The sequence below is a fragment of the Mustela erminea genome, chromosome 14, assembly GCF_009829155.1.
Source record: "Mustela erminea isolate mMusErm1 chromosome 14, mMusErm1.Pri, whole genome shotgun sequence".
Classification (NCBI taxonomy): Eukaryota; Metazoa; Chordata; class Mammalia; order Carnivora; family Mustelidae; genus Mustela; species Mustela erminea.
In genome coordinates this window covers 63,946,688-63,966,098 of record NC_045627.1, presented here as the reverse complement: position 1 = coordinate 63,966,098, position 19,411 = coordinate 63,946,688, and the positions used below count along the sequence as shown (strand labels likewise).

Below are 19,411 nucleotides of genomic sequence, written 5' to 3'. Positions count from 1 at the left end.
TTTTTTTTTTTTAGAAAGCAGCAGCTTCTTGAGAAGGCTCAGTGGAATTCTATGCCTGAGGTTGCCATATGCACTTGGTTTTCCCAGATTGTCTGAGTATCAGTTGCTTTGTTTTCAGGTTCCCTGGCACATAGTCACTTAGCAGAGCTGATACTTGCAAAGTGTAGTCATGGTGTTTTCCCTGACACAGCCACATACTTTCATTCATTCATTCATTCATTCATAGGACATGTATGAGTCCTTGCTCAATGTAAAGGATACAAAAAATATATATAAGATACGGCTCATGACCTTGGCAGCTACAGTCTAGTCGGGAAGACAATAGGTCATCACACCGCATTGTGATGATTGCTGTGATTCAGTAAACTCTGGGGTAGGGGTGAGGAGCCTGGGGGAGGGTCCCTACTCTATGATCTTGGGACAATCAGGCAGGAGAGGCCTCCCAGAGCCACCAAGGTGAGATGTAGTAAGGTTAGAAGTGGCACTGCCAGATGGAAAGAAATGGAAGCAAGTGAGGGGGCAGGGTGGATTGAGCAGAGAGCTGAAAGCCAAAAGCCAAGGCCAGTGGGGTGGGGAGGGACAGATCATGAAGGACCTTTGAACCATATCACAGAGTCTGGACTTTATTATCCTGGGAAGAACAAGGAGGCATTGAAGGGTTCTACTCAGGGAGTGGCAGGATTAGATTAACAATGATCACCCGGGCTATAGCCTTAAGAGCTGGCTGCAGCAGGAGCAAGACTGAGTCAGTGAGAAGCCTGCTGAGGTGGCAGCCTGATGAACCTGGGTAGGGCAACATGACAGGGAAACAAATCAGTCATTTTCAGTGAATCAAAAGGAAGATTATCTGGGGTGAGCCTGACCTAATCAGATGAGCCCTTTACAAACAGTTTCTCTGGCTGCCTTGGGAGGAAGAAAGCCAACGGCTAGCTTGTGAACTGCCGATGGGGAGGAGCATCCCCTAGAAGCTGAGAATGCACCCAGACAACAGCTAGCAAGAAAATGGGGATCATAGCCCTACACCACAAGGAAATGAGTTGTGCCAATAATCTGAAGGAGCTTGGGCCAACACCTGAGGGCAGCCTTGTGAGACCAGAGCAGAAGATCCAGCCAAACCATGCCCAAACTTCTGCAACATAGTACATTTGTGCAGTTCTGAGTCTCTGATTTGTTGTGCAGTGAGAAATAGGCAGTTATGCAGCAATAGATTTGTTATGCAGTAACAAAAAAAGGAATATATAAACTATTTCATTTTTTTTCTGTAAATTAGGTTGGATATTAATAGTTAAAACACAAATAACCAGTTGTAGTCATTGTACTGGGATGTAGGGCTGCCATGATCCCATCTCGAGTGAATGTGTAAAGCACAAAACAGGAAAAAACAAAACATTCTTTTTAAAGAAGAGGGCTGCTATAGTCAACTTGACCCAGGAGGTGACTGTGACATTTTCTCTCTCTAAAGGGACAGGTCTCTGACAGCAAGGACTTTAGGTTTTGGATAACTGTAGTGTCTTGCCTTGAATAACTCCCATTATTTGTACCAAATTGCTTCTCCCAAGACTGGGAACATGCACCATTGACAAAAAAACTAAAACAAGAGAGAAGGTAAAGGGTGTCCAGAGACTTTACAGACAGGATCGTTCTTCAAATGAGGGCTCTTCTCCTTTTCCCAAAGGTTTGAAAATCAATAAACAATGTGCAAGATCCCAGGCTCTTCCATCCACTCCAGGACACTTTGAAGGAAAACCAAGAGGAGGAGCCCTCGTAAATAGCCAAACAGTTTGAAATCTGATTCTAAAACGATTAGAACCCAATACAGTAGTGTCCAGTTTTCATCTGTTAGAGATCCAGGATAGCAATTCGTGTATTGATCTAGTCATCTGACGAACGTTGGGTCCCATTTATCAAGCAGACCCTGTGTTAAGAGTAGCGGAAGCAGTGGGTGAACCAGAGAGATGGGGTTCGTCCCTTTTTTGGAGTTAGAGGGATGTGGAGGAAGAGACAACAAAACAAGTTAATAAGCACATAAAAAGAATTAGTGTCTGAGAAAAGTGCTGAGAGAGGAAATGCCAGGGGTGGGGGACTATCTGAGATAGGACGGTTACGGACAACTTCTTTGAAGAAGTGATGTGTAAGGGATAAGAAAAAGGAAGGCTTACAGAGAACAGGAATAAAAGTTTTAGGCAGAAGGGAAAGTAAGCCCAAGGACCCTGTGACAGGAAAGAGCCTGGCTGGTCCTAGCTGCATCTCTTTCTAAGGATGTGTGTGTGCGTGCGTGCGTGTGTGTGTGTGTGTGTGTGTGTGTGTGTTTAGCTTCCCCATCTATGATCTAACTTGCTAGAAGCCTAACCCAGCATAGGTCCAAGACACAGGATAGTGTCCAAACCACACTGAGTCTAGTCATAAGTGAACCAAAAAGATTCACTTTTTCCATGGCCACAGGGAACATCCCAGTCCGAACCAGCCATCTCAAAAACAAGGATCAAGAAAGTGGGACAGCAGCATGGCTTGGCACAAATCTGCTGTCAGACATCAAAGTTCATGTGTCCAGAACGTCCTCTTCACATATGTGGTACTATGATTTGTCTAAGACACATGTTTCCAGCACACACCAGGCACAACACTATAATGCCCACCTCTGTTCTGGAATATTACTTCATTTCTACTTTAACACTAAACTCATTCTGGCTATTAAACCATGAGTAAACATTCCCCCTGGGTAAATGCCTAAGCAAACATCAATTCTGTCTCTCCTCCCAAAAGTTAAATTCCACTTTTTATTTTTTCCCTCACTTTTTCTTATTCTTCCCCTCACTGAATGTATTGCCCTAGTCTCCTTCCCCTCACGGATCTTTCCTTCATTCTCTTCCCCTCCCACCATTCCCTGCATGCCTTCACCCTCATCCCATCAAGTCCTTGGTCCACGAGGGATATAGCAGCACTCATAAGGGGGGGGCCTGGAGCCATTACAGAACAGGTGACAATCGTCGAGGAGAAGCCCTCGGGTGGGCTTTTTTCTGCTGATATGCTGCTTCCCATTGCACAATCCCAAGGAAGAGAACAACACAATCATCACTTGGATCCATGCCTACCCCTCCACCCCCCAGGAAGAGGGACGAAAGACCTCTTTGCCTTGCTTTTAGAGAGTCCCATGTGGGGCCTTTGGAATGAAGAGTCCCTTCCTGGGCATTAGATCAAAGGAGTCAAGTGAGTTTCCCTAATGCTTTCTGGACTCAGATGAAGTATAAATAAACTAAGAAAGGACTACAATTTTTATTGTATATCCAAATATTGTATTTTACAGGCTGTAGTTTATAACAGACTTCTATTTCATGGGCTGATAAAAAACATTTTTAAGTGGAGGGTGCTAAGGATGGAGGTTTGAGTCCTCCCCAGAATGCAAATTCTGAATTTGAAGCCATAATATGATGGCATTTGGAGATGGAGCCTGTGGGAGAGAATCAGGTCATGAGAGTGGGGCCCCCATGAATCGTGGGATTCATGTCCTTATGCGAAGAGGAAGGGAGCTACCTTTTCTCTCTCTCTCTCTGCCCTGTGAGCCTACAACAAGAAGAAGGCCATTTACAAGCCAGGAAGCAAGTTCTCACCGGAATCAGCCAGGCTGACACGCTGATGGCAGACTTCCCAACCTCCAAAACTGGGAGAAATAAGCGTTTGTTGTTTAAGCCTATGGTAATTTGTTATAGCAGCTGTAGCAGACCAAGACGAAGGATAGATAAAGGGCCCACTAACGTTCTCGTTTTCTATTAAGGACAATTGGAAAAATACAATGCTATCTGTTATTGCCATTGATTCGTAAATGCTTTAATGCCAAAAATTAGGTAAGATATAATGTCAGGATAAAGGATCTTATAAATCAAGTTATTTTTCTCACTTTGCTAGGGAACAGTAAATGTTTTGTCTTGGGCTGGCATTTGTGAACCAGTAGTTTATTTATTATTAAAGATTTTATATACTTATTTGTCAGAGAGAGAGAGAAAGCTCACAAGCAGGGGGAGCAGCAGGCAGAGGGAGAAGCAGGCTCCCCGCTGAGCAGGGAGCCAGATGCAGGACTCAATCATGCGATCCTCACCTGAGCCAAAGGCAGATGCTTAACTGACTGAGCCACCCAGGCATCCCTGGACCAGTAGTTGAAAGATGGGACATTAAATAACTAAATAACTAAATTTATAAGAGGAGTTTTCAGGCACGTATGGATCCAGGTGCCGTAGGACTCTTTCTCCATTTCTTGATTTCATTATCTTCAGTGGTGATTTCATTCTCACATGGGCTTTCCCCATGAGGGGACCAGATGTCCATCAACAGCTTCAAGCTTGTATTTTACCAGCCTAGCAATGAACTATTGATTCTTGGGCCTGACTCGCAATAGCACAAATTGGGTTATGTGCCTGTCTCTGAAACTATCTTAGTGACTCTAATTGGTCAGTCTGGGATCATATGCCCAACTCCTGGAAGGCAGAAGGGGGGCTAAGGGTGATTTATAGTATAGTTGACCCTTGAATACCATGGGGGGATCAGAGTGCCAACCCCCCTGCCCTGTGCAGCTGAAAATCGTGTATAACTTTTGACTTCCCAAAAGCTTAACTGCTAATAACCTACTGTTGACCAGAAGCCTTACCAATGAAATAGTTGTATTATGACATAGTAGGCATAAATAGTCAACACGTTTCATATGTTTTATATACTGCATCCTCACAATAAAATAAACCAGAGAGAAGAAAACATTATTAAGAAAATCACAAGGAAGGGGTACCAGGTAGCTCTATCAGTTAAGCATCTGCCTTCACCTCAAGTCATGATCTCAGGGTCCTAAAATTGAGCCCTGCATCAGGCTCCCAAGGAGCCCGCTTCTCCCTATCCCTTTGCTCCTCCCCTGGCTCGTGCTCTCTCTTACCCACTCTCTCATATAAATAAAATCTTAAAGAAAAATAAAAAGAAAACCATAAGGAAGAGAAAATACATTTATAGTACTCCACTGTATTTATTGGAAAAAATCTGCATATAAGTGGACCCATGCAGTTCAAATCCATGTCGTTCAATGTCAACCATATAGGAGAGTTGGTTCCTATTTTTTTTTTAATAAAAAAACTTTCAAATAAAGAAGAATCAATGATCATAGACAAAAACAAAAGAACATGGCAATGTTATTAAATTCAAGAACAATTTTAATTTTACTATGACTCTTCAGTCAAGTGAATTCAATCATTCAACAAACATTTATTAAGTACACCTCTGTGCCAGGCACTCTGATAGACAATAAGGATAGAATGACAAATTTGTAGTCCCTGCCTTCAATGAACTCACCATCTGTGAGGAGAGGGAGAGAGTGTTACTTTTTATGATAGTGTGTAAGCAATTGAAGGTCAGTCCCATCAAAGGTCAAAGAATCATAATCCCCCTTGTCATTCAGTCCTATTTTGGCTAATGCAGGCCTGACTTAGTACCATATGAAATCAGATGTCTCCTGACATCTCCTGTGAAACACTGTACACTAATTCAAACATAATTGTCATACAGGAGGTGGAGGTATGGGGGAATGTGAACTTGACCACAGTACAACAAGAAACAGCAATGTGGTCCAGCTGCTTAAACAGGCAATGCATTCCCAGACTGTGCTAGAAAAAGCACAGCATTACATCAAAAGAGCATAGCCCCACCAGGCCCCACAGGGGTCAGGCTTCCTCTGGAGTGTGGTATATAGTTCCTGGCACATATTCAGGAAAGACATTGAAGGTCATGACATCACTAAGCCTCATGGACTCACTAGGATAAAATATTGCCAAGGGAAGACAAATATGGCTAATTCAAAGCAAAGTTTCGAAATCAGTTGAGGGGGAGCCTCCATTGCACAATGGAAAGACTTTGGTACTGACAGATGCTGGTTTGAATCCTAGCTTTGTCCTCTACAAGCTCTGTTTTCTTGGGCAAATCAGGTATTCCCAAGGTGTGGGTAAAGAATTATGCGTAGTACTCAAGATGTTTTTCAGGATAACTCAGGTGGTGCAGGAGTGGATTTTAGGTTATGCTCTGACCCAATAATCACTTGGCAAAAATCACTTAGTGTAAAAGTTGTTCTCTTATCAATTTCTTTAGATCCTTCTGAATATGTCAAGCAGAAAGTTTCTGTTTGTTGTTAACTTTCTAACACTGGCTAGTTTCATTTTTTTAATGAATTATTTTTATTAACATATAATGTATTATTTGCCCCAAGGGTACAGGTCTGTGAATCGTCAGGCTTACACACTTCACAGCACTCACCATATCACATACCCTCCCCAATGTTTTTTAACAAACGCAGAGTAGACCTCACACTCAGAATTAGAATTTACTAACAGTTTTATTTCCACGATTACCTTCTATGAATTACAGTCTATACTGGCTTTGTATTTATGGGAGTGGCACACAGTTTCTCTTAAAAAACAAAGTGATGGCTCCGTAGCTCAGGGGTTAGAGCACTGGTCTCGTAAAAAACAAAGTGAGTAAATTTAAATAAAAACATTAAACAAAAAAATAGCAAGGTAGTATGCCATTTCATCAAGAATGTGATGATGGTTTTTTGAGAGTACCAGATTACAGCAAAAAGTGGCACAGGAACGACTGCAGTGTGGGAAGTGTGGGAAGCACTAGGCAAGTGAGGGACTCAACCTCGCAGAGCCTCAGGGCCTCATTTACAAGCTTCCTGGCTGGATTATTGTCATGATAGCTGCTAGGAAAAAACAACCAATATTATTTGGAAAAGGAAAAGATAAGCTTGTTTATCTTGCTTCATTAATGCAGACAACCAGGAAAAGAAAAGAAAGATGATTTATAAATTTATAAAATACTTTGGGGCGCCTGGGTGGGTCAGTGGGTTAAAGCCTCTGCCTTCGGCTCAGGTCATGATCCTGGGGTCCTGGGCTCGAGCCCCACATTGGGCTTTCTGCTCCACAGAGAGCCTGCTTCCTCCTCCTTTCTGTCTCTGCCTGCCTCTCTGCCTACTTGTGATCTCTTTCCTGTGTCAAGTAAATAAACAAAATCTTTTAAAAAACTTATAAAATACTTTGTAAAAATTGATTCTATTCAAATGAATCTATTTCTCAGGTGATGAATATTTTTCCAACCAATGGAAGGAAAAGAAATATATGGTAGGCTCTTAACTGAAGGCCAGGTCTCAATAAACATTTACTATAAAATTGTTTTCATGGGGCACCTCGGTGGCTCAGGCGGTTAAGTGTCTGACTCTTGATTTCTGCTCAGGTCATGATCTCAGGGTTGTGAGATGGAGCCCTGTCAGGCGTCACACTCAGCTGCTTGAGATTCTCTCTTTCCCCCTCTCTGTGCCCTTCCTCCCTGCTCTCTCTCTCTCTAAAGTAAATAAATCTTTAAAAAAAAAAAAAGAAAGTAAAATAGTCTTCATTTTTTCAGCTTCCCTTTTCCTTCCACTCTCTCCTTCCACATCCCCAGATACCTTCTCTCTTGTCTTCTCATGAAAATAGTAAAAAATAGAATATCACTTAGATATATAAAAGAATGAATTTTTTCCCCCAAAGTATTACCTCAACTAAGCACTTGCATTTTAAGGTAGATTTGTTTACCTATTTGATTTTTACTTCTAATTATGAAGGATTCTTTATTCCTCATTAAACCAAATTCAAGCTAGCGTAAATAGGAAGAGAAGGAGCCTATAGGAAACACTGTATCCATATATAAGAAGAGCCTTAAAGATACACATGATAGGGTCTTTTCTTAGAACTCAGAAATTTCCTTACAAGGTCTTTCTCTTCCACCAAGAACAAACCAGGGGTTGGCTTTCCTCTTACCCTCTAGGGTCTATGCCTAAATGGAACCAAATGGCCTCTGAGGTCTTCTTACAGGAATTGACCTGGTCCTAGTACTAGACAGATGCCTTCTCCCCAGAATCAACCTGACTCCTCCTCTAAGAGAGCATACCTCCCCAGCCTTCCCTTCCTCCATCCAACCTGAGTCCTCTCCTTTCTGTCCTGGGGCATTCTGTCATCATTTTGATGAAAGATTAATAATATTTCCAAGTGATGTTTCTTCCTTCTCTGACATCATGGAATGCAGAGCTATAGATATGGTATATCTATACAATGAAATATTATGCAGCCATCAAAAAACCCCAGAATTTTGCCATTTGCAATGACATGGATGGAACCAGAGGCTATTATGCTAAGCAAAATAAGTCAATCAGAGAAAGACAATAATCATATGATCTCACCGATAGGAGGAATTTGAGAAACAAGACAGAGGATCATAGGGGAAAGGAGAGAAAAATGAAATAAGATGAAACCAAGGAGGGAGACAAACCATAAGACACTCTTAATCTCAGGAAACAAACTGAGTAGAGGAGGGTGGAAGGGTTGGGGTGGCTGAATGATGGACACTGGGGAGGGTATGTGCTATGGTGAGCGCTGTGAATTGTGTAAGACTGATGACTCACAGACCAGTACCCCTGAAACAAATGATACATTAAATGTTAATTTTTTTTAAAATTGCAGTTTAAATAGTAAAAAAAAAATGCAGCTCTATGCCTTCTATATTATCTCATGAAGACATTAAAACACATTTTTGATGTGGGAAACAAAAGCAGAAGAAAAATTACTAAATTTCCTTACTACTTACAACCCACTGACAAGTCCTTGAAATAAGCAGGGTGACATTCCTCTAGGAACTCAGCTGCCTTGATGTTAATACTTTGCTAAAGGCAAAAGCCAATCTTAGCCCAATCCCCAGGATCCTGTAAGTCTACTTTAACATATAAAATGTCTTTGGGGCGACTGGGTGGCTCAGTCAGTTGAGCATCTGCCTTCAGCTCAGGTCATGATCTCGGGGTCCTGGGATCGAGCCATGTGTTCAGTGAGGAGCCTGCTTCTCCCTCTCCTACTGCCTTCTGCTTCCCCTGCTTGTGCTACCTCCTACCCCTTCTCTCTGTCAAATAAAATCTTTTAAAAAAAAATTTCTTTGGAACCTTCATCTTTACCCCCCCAAGATACATGCTGACAATCATCCTCCAAGCATATGACCCACTGATAGACATCTGAAGAGCCTCATGACTGAGTTTTTAGTAAACAGTAATAGCTAGCCCCTTCAGGATCCTGGAAACCTTGTTTCCAAAATACCTGCCAGTCTTCTGCTACCCCTAACCCCCTCCCAGCTTGAAAGTATATAATGGGGTCATTTCCCATGCCCCCAGTGCAGCTTCTCTTTCTGCCCACGGGTCCTGTCCCTGTGCTTGAATAGAATCACATTTTTGTACCAAAGACATCTCAGGAATTCTTTCTTGGCTGTTGGCTCAGGACATCACCAACGTTAAAAAATTACATCATCTTTAATAACAAATAGGAATATGTTATTTTATCTGCACTTTTTTTTTTCAGTGCTGGTCCCCTGGCTATTCTAAGATGAACAGATGACTTGCACCACGAGCAAGGCCAACTTAGTTTCAACAGCTTGCTGCTTTCACAGCTTGCCATCACTAGCAACAGCTTGTGGCTGTGACGTGACACATTCCAGAGGGAAGCCAGGGGGAGTTGGCTTTGATTTGGGGCCAAACCATGCCAAACTGTTAGTGATATCATCCATCATAGCAGTAGCAGACAATTTAGAGGCTGTATGTCCTGACAGGTTTAGGTTCAGACATGAGAGACCAAAAAATGACACATGCCCCGCCCCGCCCCACTGCTCGTGCTCCCTCTCTCAAATAAATCTTTTAAAAAGTCCAGGTTGATTTGAGTGTAAAGACATTCAAAATTATCTTCTTTTTAACATGAAATGCCTGGGGCACCTGGGTGGTGCAGTTGGTTGGGCTTCCAGTTCCTCGTTTCAGCTCAGGTGGTGATCTGGGGTCCTGGGATCCAGCCCCCGGGGGGACCCTGGGCTCCATGCTCCCCATAGAGTCTACATCGGACTCTGCCTTTCCCTCTGCCCATGCACTCTTTTTCTCTCTGGAATAAATAAATCTTTAAAACAACAACAACACAACGAAATGCTTAAGGGGCGCCTGGGTGGCTTAGCTGGTAAGGCGACCTACTCTTGGATTCCAGTTGGGTCATGATCTTGGTGGTGAAATCAAGGCCCTCCTGGGGCTCGCCCTCTGGCCCAGTCTGCTCAAGGCTCTCTCTCCCTCTCCCTGCCTTGCTATTCCTCCCTCCCCCTGGCATTCTCTCTCTCTCAAACAAATAAATAGATAGATAAATAAAATATTTAAAATGAAATGCTCAAGTTCAATTTAATGCTGATTTCATATGACATACTTGACCCTGTCCAAGAAACATTAAAAAGTATATGCAGAAAACACAAAATTGTGGTTAAGGAAATAGTAACAGTGTCTTCAAAAATAAGGGCCATAAGTTTGCAATGTTAATTACTTATTCTTAAGAAGAGAAGTCCCTATTTTACAGACAAATGAAGCATTTGTTAACAATTTCGACAAAACCCAGAGTATGGATATTTTACCAGAGAGTTTTCTGCCCAGTGTTGACATGCAGCAAAAAGGAGGAGGGGAATCCTAGGGCTGTTCCTCAAAAAATGAAACCTAGAATTACCACGTGATCCAGCAATTCTATTTCTGGATGTATACGGAGAGAACCGAAGGCCGGGTTTCAAACATATTTGTATGTACGTCCATGTTCACAGCAGCATGATTCACGGCAGTCAAAGAGTAGAGGCAAACCTTGGATGGAACAAGTCCCCTGACACAGGAATCCATGAACAGAAGGTTCTATCATACAACGGATACTACTATGCTAAGGGAGTCCCAAAAGGACAGATAGAAGATTCCACTAATAGGAGGGATCTGGAGTAGTCAGATTCATGGAGACAGAAAGTGGAATGGAGGTTGCCCGTGGCCTGGTGGAGAGAAATGAGGAGTTAGTGTCTGACGAATACGATTTGCGTCTGGGGAGATGAAAAAGCTGTGGGGTTGGGTGGTAGTGATGATTGCCCAACCGTGTGAATGTACTTAATGCTACAGAATCGTTCACTTAAAAATGGTTAAAATGCCGAAGTTTTAGGTTACGTAACGTATATTTCACCACAAGGGAAGGAGAAGAGAAATCCCATGAACATTTCTGAAGTAGAGGTTTCTCTGTGATGGACACACAGGGAGAGACTTGTTGAATTTCTTCGCCATCGCCTGGGTAGCTCCCAGAAACGTGAGGCGCACGAATTCAGACAACACGCCGGCAGAGTGACTCTGTGGCCTTGAAGACGCAAAGGGAATCCTGCGAGGATTCACGGGCAAGTTGAAAGCCTTCTCTCAGCCCTGACCGGTTCTCGCATTCTGTTGTTCGTCACTTTTAAATTCTCAGAGCTGTCCCGAGAGACTCTCCTCAGGGAAAAATGGGACGGACCTGAGCGGACGCCAACTCTGCCTGCTGTGAGGAAAACTGCCTCGGGCGGGGGAGGGGGAGGCCCGCACCGCAGGCAGGAACCCAGCGGGCCTTCGCTCAGAGGAATTTCGCCTTTTTTCTAGGCTGGAAGGCCGTGTGGGGCCGGGGACTCGCACTGAGCCCAGGCGGCACGCAGGGCCCAACGACCGGCGAGCGGCGGGCGCCGGGCCCTGGGACCCGTGCCTCAGTTTCCCCTGCCAGCGGCCCTCCGAGCGCCGCCCCCTCTGACTCCGCGGGGCGGGCGGGCCGCCAGGGGGCGCGAGCGCGGGGCGGGCGCCGGGAGGTGGACGCGCGGGGACCGAGGAGCCCCCGGGCCGCGCGGCCGCGAGAGGCGGAAGCCTGGGCGGGAGGCGGGAGGCGGGAGGCGGGGCGGCCGCGCTGAGTCACACCGGATCGGCCCGCCCGCCGCTTCCAGGGGCGGAGGTGACAGCGGCCCGGGACGGGCGGCCGCAGCTGCCCGCCGCGCCGAGGGACCGCTGGGCGGCGGAGAGCAGGTCAGGGGCCGGGCAGGGAGCTCGGGTCGCGGACCCGGTGCGGCGGGCTGAGGGGACCCGCGCCCAGAGGGACGCGCCGCGCGGCCGGGCCTGCGCCACCCTTGCCCCGCGGCGGCCGCTGCCCCGGCCGGGAGCCCCCGGGTGGGGGACGGGGAAGGAGGTGCAGAGCGCCGGCCCTCCTCGCAGCCCGGGTCAGGTCCGGCCGTGTGAGGTCCCCGGCGGGGCTGGGGGAGAGGCTGGGCGGCCGGCAGTCGGGGGGACGCGGATGTGGGCTTTTGAGACGGTGTCAAGCCCCGGGCTCTTTTCACTGCACCGCCCTGCCACTCGGGCAACGAGGCGGAATCTGAGAGCTGGAAAAGAATTCAGCACGAGCCCAGCCCCCCTGTTTTACAGATGAAGAAATATTCTGGCTTGCTCAAAGTCACATCCAGGCGGTCTCGGAGTCGGTGATTCTGTGTCAGGCAGGCAGGGAGGGATGATTTCCGAAGCAAGACTAAGTAAGACCAGTTGGGCTAGAGATGCAGGTTTGGTTATGCTGGACTTTTGCTGTCTCTCCCGGACCCCCGCATTCCTGCCACAGGTATTGATGTCCACCAGGCATCAGTTTCTCCAAGCACTTAACCACGAGGAGGGTGACGGTGCCGTCCTTTGCATAAAGGAATACTGAGGTTAAGAACTGCCCAGGTCTGCGGCAGATCAGGCGCTGTGGAGACCTCTTGGGGTGTAGAGTTAATTTTTTAAATGCAAAACAAAACCCCACTTTAAATGCAGTCTCATTATCCTTTATTGTCTCTCATTTATGCAATGATGAAGGGCCCTCGCACCGTTATTCTGTTATATTGGTAACTTGCCTATTTTACAGTAATATGCACAGCTTATGTTGGAAGACTTTCTTTTCCTAATTAGTGATGCTGTGATACGTGGCAAGCCAGTGGTAGGCTTAATGTTTAGGGTCTGAGCCTAGTTAAGCTCTGATTGTTTGCAAAGGGGAGTTCCAGGGGGAGAGTGGGACTGATTAATCCCTGGTCTTATTTGGCATTTGGCAGACTGAAAAGTACCTGACCACATACAGGTGTGCTTTCTTAGTGCCGCATTTATTACCCATCAGAAATAGATTCCAGGTGATAAGCTAGTTAGTTGATCCCTCAGCACCTGTTTTTCTCTAAATTATTGAATTAAAGGATCTCCAGCCCCCTCGGAACTCCTGATTTTTCCATGTTAATTTGAAACATATGTCAGTCATTGTGACAAAAATTTTAATAAAACAAGTCACCTTATCAGCGTTGGCCTAACATAAGTGTGGAAGCGATTTTTCAAATTACTTCAGTGATTTCACTGAATCACATTCAGTGATTTCTGAATTCACTTAAATTCAGAGATTGGAATGGATTGCTTTGTGAGGATAGCTAAAATCTGACTTGGGAATGGGATGTGTGGGCTGCACAGATAACTTCTGCAATAAGCTGAGAACATTCTGCCTCAGGAAATGTGATAAGATATCTTTTATATAGGAGGCATATTGTGCGTATATTTGGCGAGATAGAATAAGAATTGTTACAGTCTGTCCAAATACGTGCAAGTTATTTATTTTGTCTTGCGGCCCCAAAGCAGAGCATTTTCCCACTTCTGGTTTCTTCTGGAGCTTTCCGAGTGGCCCTCTTTCCTGCAGAGACCCTTTCCCGTTCCTCTTTCATTCACATTGCATTTCAGAGCCTCCTGCAAGCACTAATCGCTGATCGAGCTTTACGCTGCTTCGAATATGACAAATCCCAATTCTTGAGTCACTACTTATGAACTCCTAAGGGTGGGTGTTCATTTTTAGAACATAGTGCGAGAATCTAGGAGGCTCTGGCTCTGAAAAAGGGTTAAGTGGACTGTGCTTAGATTTTTATCTTTGGTGTTACTTGAAGGCTGCAGTATGGGAAGGCTCCCCGGCCAGCAAACTCACTTATCTCTGCCTCAGAAGGAAATCCTTTCTGCAGAATGCCTGGGGAATCTTCAAGTGTGTTATTGTTCTCAACCCTCCCACTTTACAGTGTTGGGCTAAAATAAGCAAAAAGCTGTTTTTCAAATTTCAGATACTTCAGTGATTTTTGTTGTAGATACTTGTTATATTGGAATTTTTTAAAATGATAGAAGCAACTAAAATAAAATGCAAATGGAGACTTGCAAAGCTATTGCCAGGTATAAGACTTGAATCATTTTCTAGGTTTATTATTGTTTCTGAAGTCAGTGTATTACCTACAGAATAGCATTGTTACAGGCTTATCTGCTCTGAAATTCTCAGCTGTGCTGGGTTTTTAGCTAAAGCATCCTGAAAATTCATTCAGAGTTACATATGAAAAGTTTCACAACAACAATCCAATTAATATTAAATGGTTTCTTACGTTCGGCTTAGGAATACATCTGGATAAACTAATTTTCAAGATTGGATAACAAAGCTTGTGGGTCAGGTGTTAATTATGAGATACCAGGGACATCTGGCTGGCTCAGCCTGTAGAGCGTGCGGCTCTTAATCTCAGGATTGTGAGTTCAAACCCCACATTGTTCGTAGACCTTACTTTAAAAAAATTATGAGATATTAGACTTTTGCCTGGAAAGACAGAGACCTAAAGTAATCGCCATAAAATAAGATCACAGAACAGCTCTATAATGAAAAAAGCCCTTAACTTTTGGTTGGGTGCTTTATCCTCAATGCTGTAAAAGCCAGAGGAGATAAAATGAACATAGAGTAGTTCAAATGTATTCTTTTATTTTTAGGTGTTAGGGATTACCCAAGGACCCAATCACCAAGAACCGAGACAGCACAGCAGAGCAAATAGGGCATTGTGCTAGGTGGCTGAGGTCTGCAGTTCTGATTTGTCCATTCACTACATTAAGCACCTGTGTCTACCAGGCGCTATTCTGAGGTTCTGGGGATAGAGCCCCAAATGAAACAGACAAAGCCCCGTGGAAAGGCGGTAGCATTGCAGTACGGGGCAGACAAATCAAACTGCGAATGGGTAGATGGTCACATGCTCATCATGCTCTGGAGAACTTTAAAGAGGTGTAAACAAGAGGAAAGAGTAAGTATGTGGGGGGGGGGTGGGCAGGATTGACTTTATTAATACAGAGAGGTCAGAGAAGGCCTCTGATAAGGTCACTTTTGATCTAGGCCTGGAAGGAATTGAGACTGTGAGGGTGGAGGGGACAGAAGGATGAGCAAGTTCCGGGCCCAGATGCTGAGCCTGTTTGGCATGCGTGAGGGCTGGCGAGGTCCTAACGGCCCGGCAGTGCCACGGTGGGCGAGGGTGAGGTGGCAGCAGAGGAGGGGCAGTGGGAGTGGGAAGGGGCCCATCAGTGTAGCCCATTGTAAGGACTTTGACCTTTGCTCTGAGTGAGGGGGAAGAGGCCATTAGAGGGTTTTGAACAGAGCTGTTCATGATGACTTCAGTTTGACAGCGTCACTCTGGCTCCTGGGCAAGAGCAGAAGGGGGACAGAGCGCAGAGTCAGAAACACCTTCCCTTTCATACTAGTGTGTGACCCTAAACCATAACTCTTCTTGGGGCCTTAGTTTCCTCATCTGTAGGATGACCAGGTCCCTTCGAGCTCTAGAATTTTAAGATTCTAAGTAGCGTGGAGCTCGGGGATATGAAGATTTTCTAAAAGTAAACAGCTTCAGATGACCTGGAAACTTGACTCAGACCTTCCTTTAGCTGAATCCCTCAAATCAAGAGGTAATCAGTCTTCTCACTCAGGTTGTCAGGTCGTGGGAACCAAAATAGTTTCGTGAATATTCACTGCTGATCCCTTTAGTGCTCTGCTGATCCCTGAATTTTCTCTTCCTGCTTGAAAGAGGATGAAGAGCTGTTACTCATCAACAGAGCTGGCAACCAAAGTAGCTTTTGTTGTTAGGAAAGTTGGAAACTTTGGGAAGGAAACAATTCTAATTTTATATTTATCATGGGTCATTCGAATTTTTCTTTCTTTTTTAACAGGGAGGAGGCTGAAAGATTTGTTTTTAATTCTCTTAGCCCCTTCCCATTCACCTTATGTCGCATAGATACTCATTCTAATGCATGGAATGTGTTTCTTTTTATCTGTGTAGGATCTTGTTTGTTTTATGTGTGTTTTAATTTATAAAACTGTGTTTCATTTTACTGCCTTTTTCTCTAAATACTGGTTTGAAGATCCATATGTTTCTACATGTACATCCATTTCTGTGTGTACATCGTTTTTAATTAATGCATTATACTCCATGCCATGCGCTCAAACCCTAGTTTTTTGTATCTGCTGTCTGCGTGATAGACACTCGGGTTGTCCTTCCGTCCTCACATATGTGTTGCTGCAGGGACCATCTTCGTACTTATCCATTTATAAAGCTGCATAATAGTTACTCAGAAGGGAATCGCTGGGCTATAGGCTGGCACATAATAAATTTGATTAAATAGTGGTAGGTTCCTCTCCGCGTTGGCTGCCAGAAGTGTTGGAGGCTTCCTACGCTCCCCTGTCCTGCCAGCGCTCAGCTTTATCCAATTCTCCATCTTTCCTGGTCTCGGAGGTACAAAGTGATCTCTTGCCATTTTAATTTGTGTTTCTTTGCTTACAAAGGATTGCGAGCATCTCTTATATATACAGCTCCTCTGTAAATTGCTTATGCAGATCTTTGACCAGTTTCTATTGGAGTTGCTATCTGCATTGTTCATATTTAGACTGCAGATGTCTTCTCTTTGGGCATCTGCTAATTTTGTCTGTCTTTTTTTTTTTTTTTTTTTTTTTACGTTTTATTTATTTGAGAGAGAGAGAGTGTGTGTGTATGTGTGCCCACGCAAGCATGCAAGAGAGGGGCCGGGGCAGAGAGAATCTCCAGCCAACTCCCTGCTGAGCACGTAGCCTGACTTGGGGTCCATATCACGACCCTGAGATCAGGACCTGAGCCAAAACCAAGAGTCAGTCCGTTAACCGACTGAGCCACCCAGGGGCCCCTCTTTGTTGTCCTTTGATCAAACGTTCTTAATTTGATGTAATCAAATAAATTCTTTGACGTGTATAATACTTGTCGAGTTTGAAGAAGCCCCTCTCAATCCCTGGGTCATAGCAATTTCTTTAATTCAACTAGAACCCATGTTGCGTAGGGATCCAGTCCTATTATTCTTCATTTAATGCGACAGATTTTCCAGTAATATCTCCAAAAGCAACCATGTTTTCCTCCATTGAATTGTGGTATCTTTTGTTTCATCTGTGGTTTCTGTAGATATACTGGTCTGTTCGAAGCCTCTGTTCTGTTCATTAGTCTGTCAGTTACTGCTACATGTTTTATTGCAATGATTTTTATAGATTTTATAATATGTTCTCATGATGGGCACAGCAAGTGCCCCATCTCTATTCTTCATCTTTAAGTTTAATTAGCTACTCCTGGACCATTATTTTTCTATATAAAATTTGGAATCATGTTTATAAATTCCTCAAAAATTCTATTTTTAAGGAACTTTTACTTGGATTACATTGAATTTATAAATTATTTGGGAGAAACTTGACATCTTTATAACTCATTTCCTCCAAGAGCATGTAATGTGTCTCTCCATTTATTCAGCACTTTTTAAAAGAATTTTTGTTTGATTTGGAAATAATTTAGAACTAGCAGAAGAGTTCTAAGGTTAGTACAAAGAGCTCCTGTATGTCCCTCACCTAGATTCACCAAATGTTAGCATTTTGCCATATTTGCTTTATTACTCCCTCTCTGCATTTCTATGCATGTTTTTTTTCTGACCCATTTGAATTTGTTGCATCATGCCCTTTTATCTCTAAATACTTCATCAGCTAATTTTTAAATCCTTTATTAGAACTTTAAGTTTTTTCTCCATAAAGGTCTAGGAAGGTGTTTTGGTTAAACTAATTTCTAATTATTTCATAGTTTTGCTGCTGTTGTGAATCATATCTCTATTTTCTCTATTTTCTTAAAATTGGTAGTTTAAGAGAAAGAGTGTTGACTATTAGCACGCTTATTTTGTATCTGACAGCCTTTCTTCCCCATCTTATTCAAATAGTTGATTTCTGGCTTTCCCCCACTGTTCCCACTATTCTCATTTTTTCCGGCTATTAATTACAAGTCCTTGAAAATAGTGCTAGTTTTGTAGCTTCTTACCCATCCTTATACATCTTATTTCTTTATCTTTCCTTGCAGCAGCCGCCAGAATTTCCAGGACTATTTCAAAACAGTTGCTATGCTAATAGGTGTCTTTGTCTGGCTTTCAGTCTTAAAGAGAAGGAGTCCAGCGTTTTTCCATTTCATATACTGTTTGTTTTGGATTTTAGATGTGCCTTTCTCCAGTTAGGGTGTTCTCCTCTATTCCTAGTTTACTGAGCATTTTCATCATAAATGGGTATTAAGCCTTATAGATACTTTTTCGGATTGGTCTCCAAAGAAGTAAGATGGCATCAAAAGGGTGCATATGGAAAGCCTTAGCCTCTGCTAAGGTTAAGTTTTAAGCAAAAGAGGATTTTTAAGAGTTTTCAGTACTTCTGAACCTTACTTACATAAATTAATGGTAAACGTTTCATGATTCCAATATAAGCTTATTTCACCTTTAGATCAGCTTTTTTCTCCTGCTGTTAAGAGTCAGAATTTAAATAGCTGGTGTAAAGAATGAGAGAGAGCCATATTCAGCATCACAACTGGGGTCGTCAGCATGATTGTAAATATAAGATATGTAAAATTATAGTTTGTTTACTCTGGATCAGTTTCTAGTACAGGTATAAATCTTACCCACGTAGATCTCACAAAATGTTGAGATACCTCAACAGGTAGGTCTTTAACAACTGTAACTACTGGGGTATCAGGCAGTTGAGTGTCATCATCATCTCTTTTGGTATAGGGTTGGATTTTTTTTTTTAACTAGCTGTTTTCTCCTAATTATAAAAATTATACATCTTCATTGTAGAAAACTTGTAAAAATATAGAAAGGCAATTCTTTAATCCTGACTTCTAACACCAGCCTGTAAAATGTTGGTTATTTCTCGCTCTTTTTTTTTCATGGGGTTGGGGCATGCTCATGGAGAAGGAGAATGTACTTAAACTTGGGGTATATATAATTATATCACCCTTCCTCTTTCAGGGTTAGACCACCAACTCTCGTTCTTACTTTGACTGATCCTCTGAAAAAAAGCAAGAAGATATGAGTAACTTCTAGGCTGATTCCTTAGAAACTGTTAGGCTGTTCCTGTGGGAGCCTCAGTACACAGACAGCCCGGCCTCACTGTCAGAATTCGGGGTTTTTGTAGCCCAAAGGCTACTGGACCAAAGACCAGCCTGGTGTGAGAGAGGGCAGCAGTCTCTCTGATGTCATTTTGCTTCGGTTCATTGAGCATTTTTCCTTCTTTAGGCCACTCTCCAAAAAGACAAGTATGGAGAAAATAGTTGTGATTTATCTTATTTTGACTCTGAAATAAGTCCAAGGTTAACATTCCTACCAACTGGTAGATTCCACATCTGCCTGGCCCTCCCCCTTCTCATTCCCTCTCCTTTT

General features: G+C 43.5%; 1 protein-coding gene across 1 annotated transcript in view; it reads left to right on the top strand.

Annotated features, from left to right (window-relative positions):
• The first annotated feature begins 11,775 nt into the window (after positions 1-11,775).
• Positions 11,776-19,411, top strand: part of DNMBP (dynamin binding protein) — a 101,895-nt gene continuing 94,259 nt past the window's right edge. The window contains exon 1 of the mRNA XM_032312391.1: positions 11,776-11,905. The gene's annotated coding sequence lies outside the window, so the exon portion shown is untranslated. The remainder of the gene's footprint in view (positions 11,906-19,411) is intronic.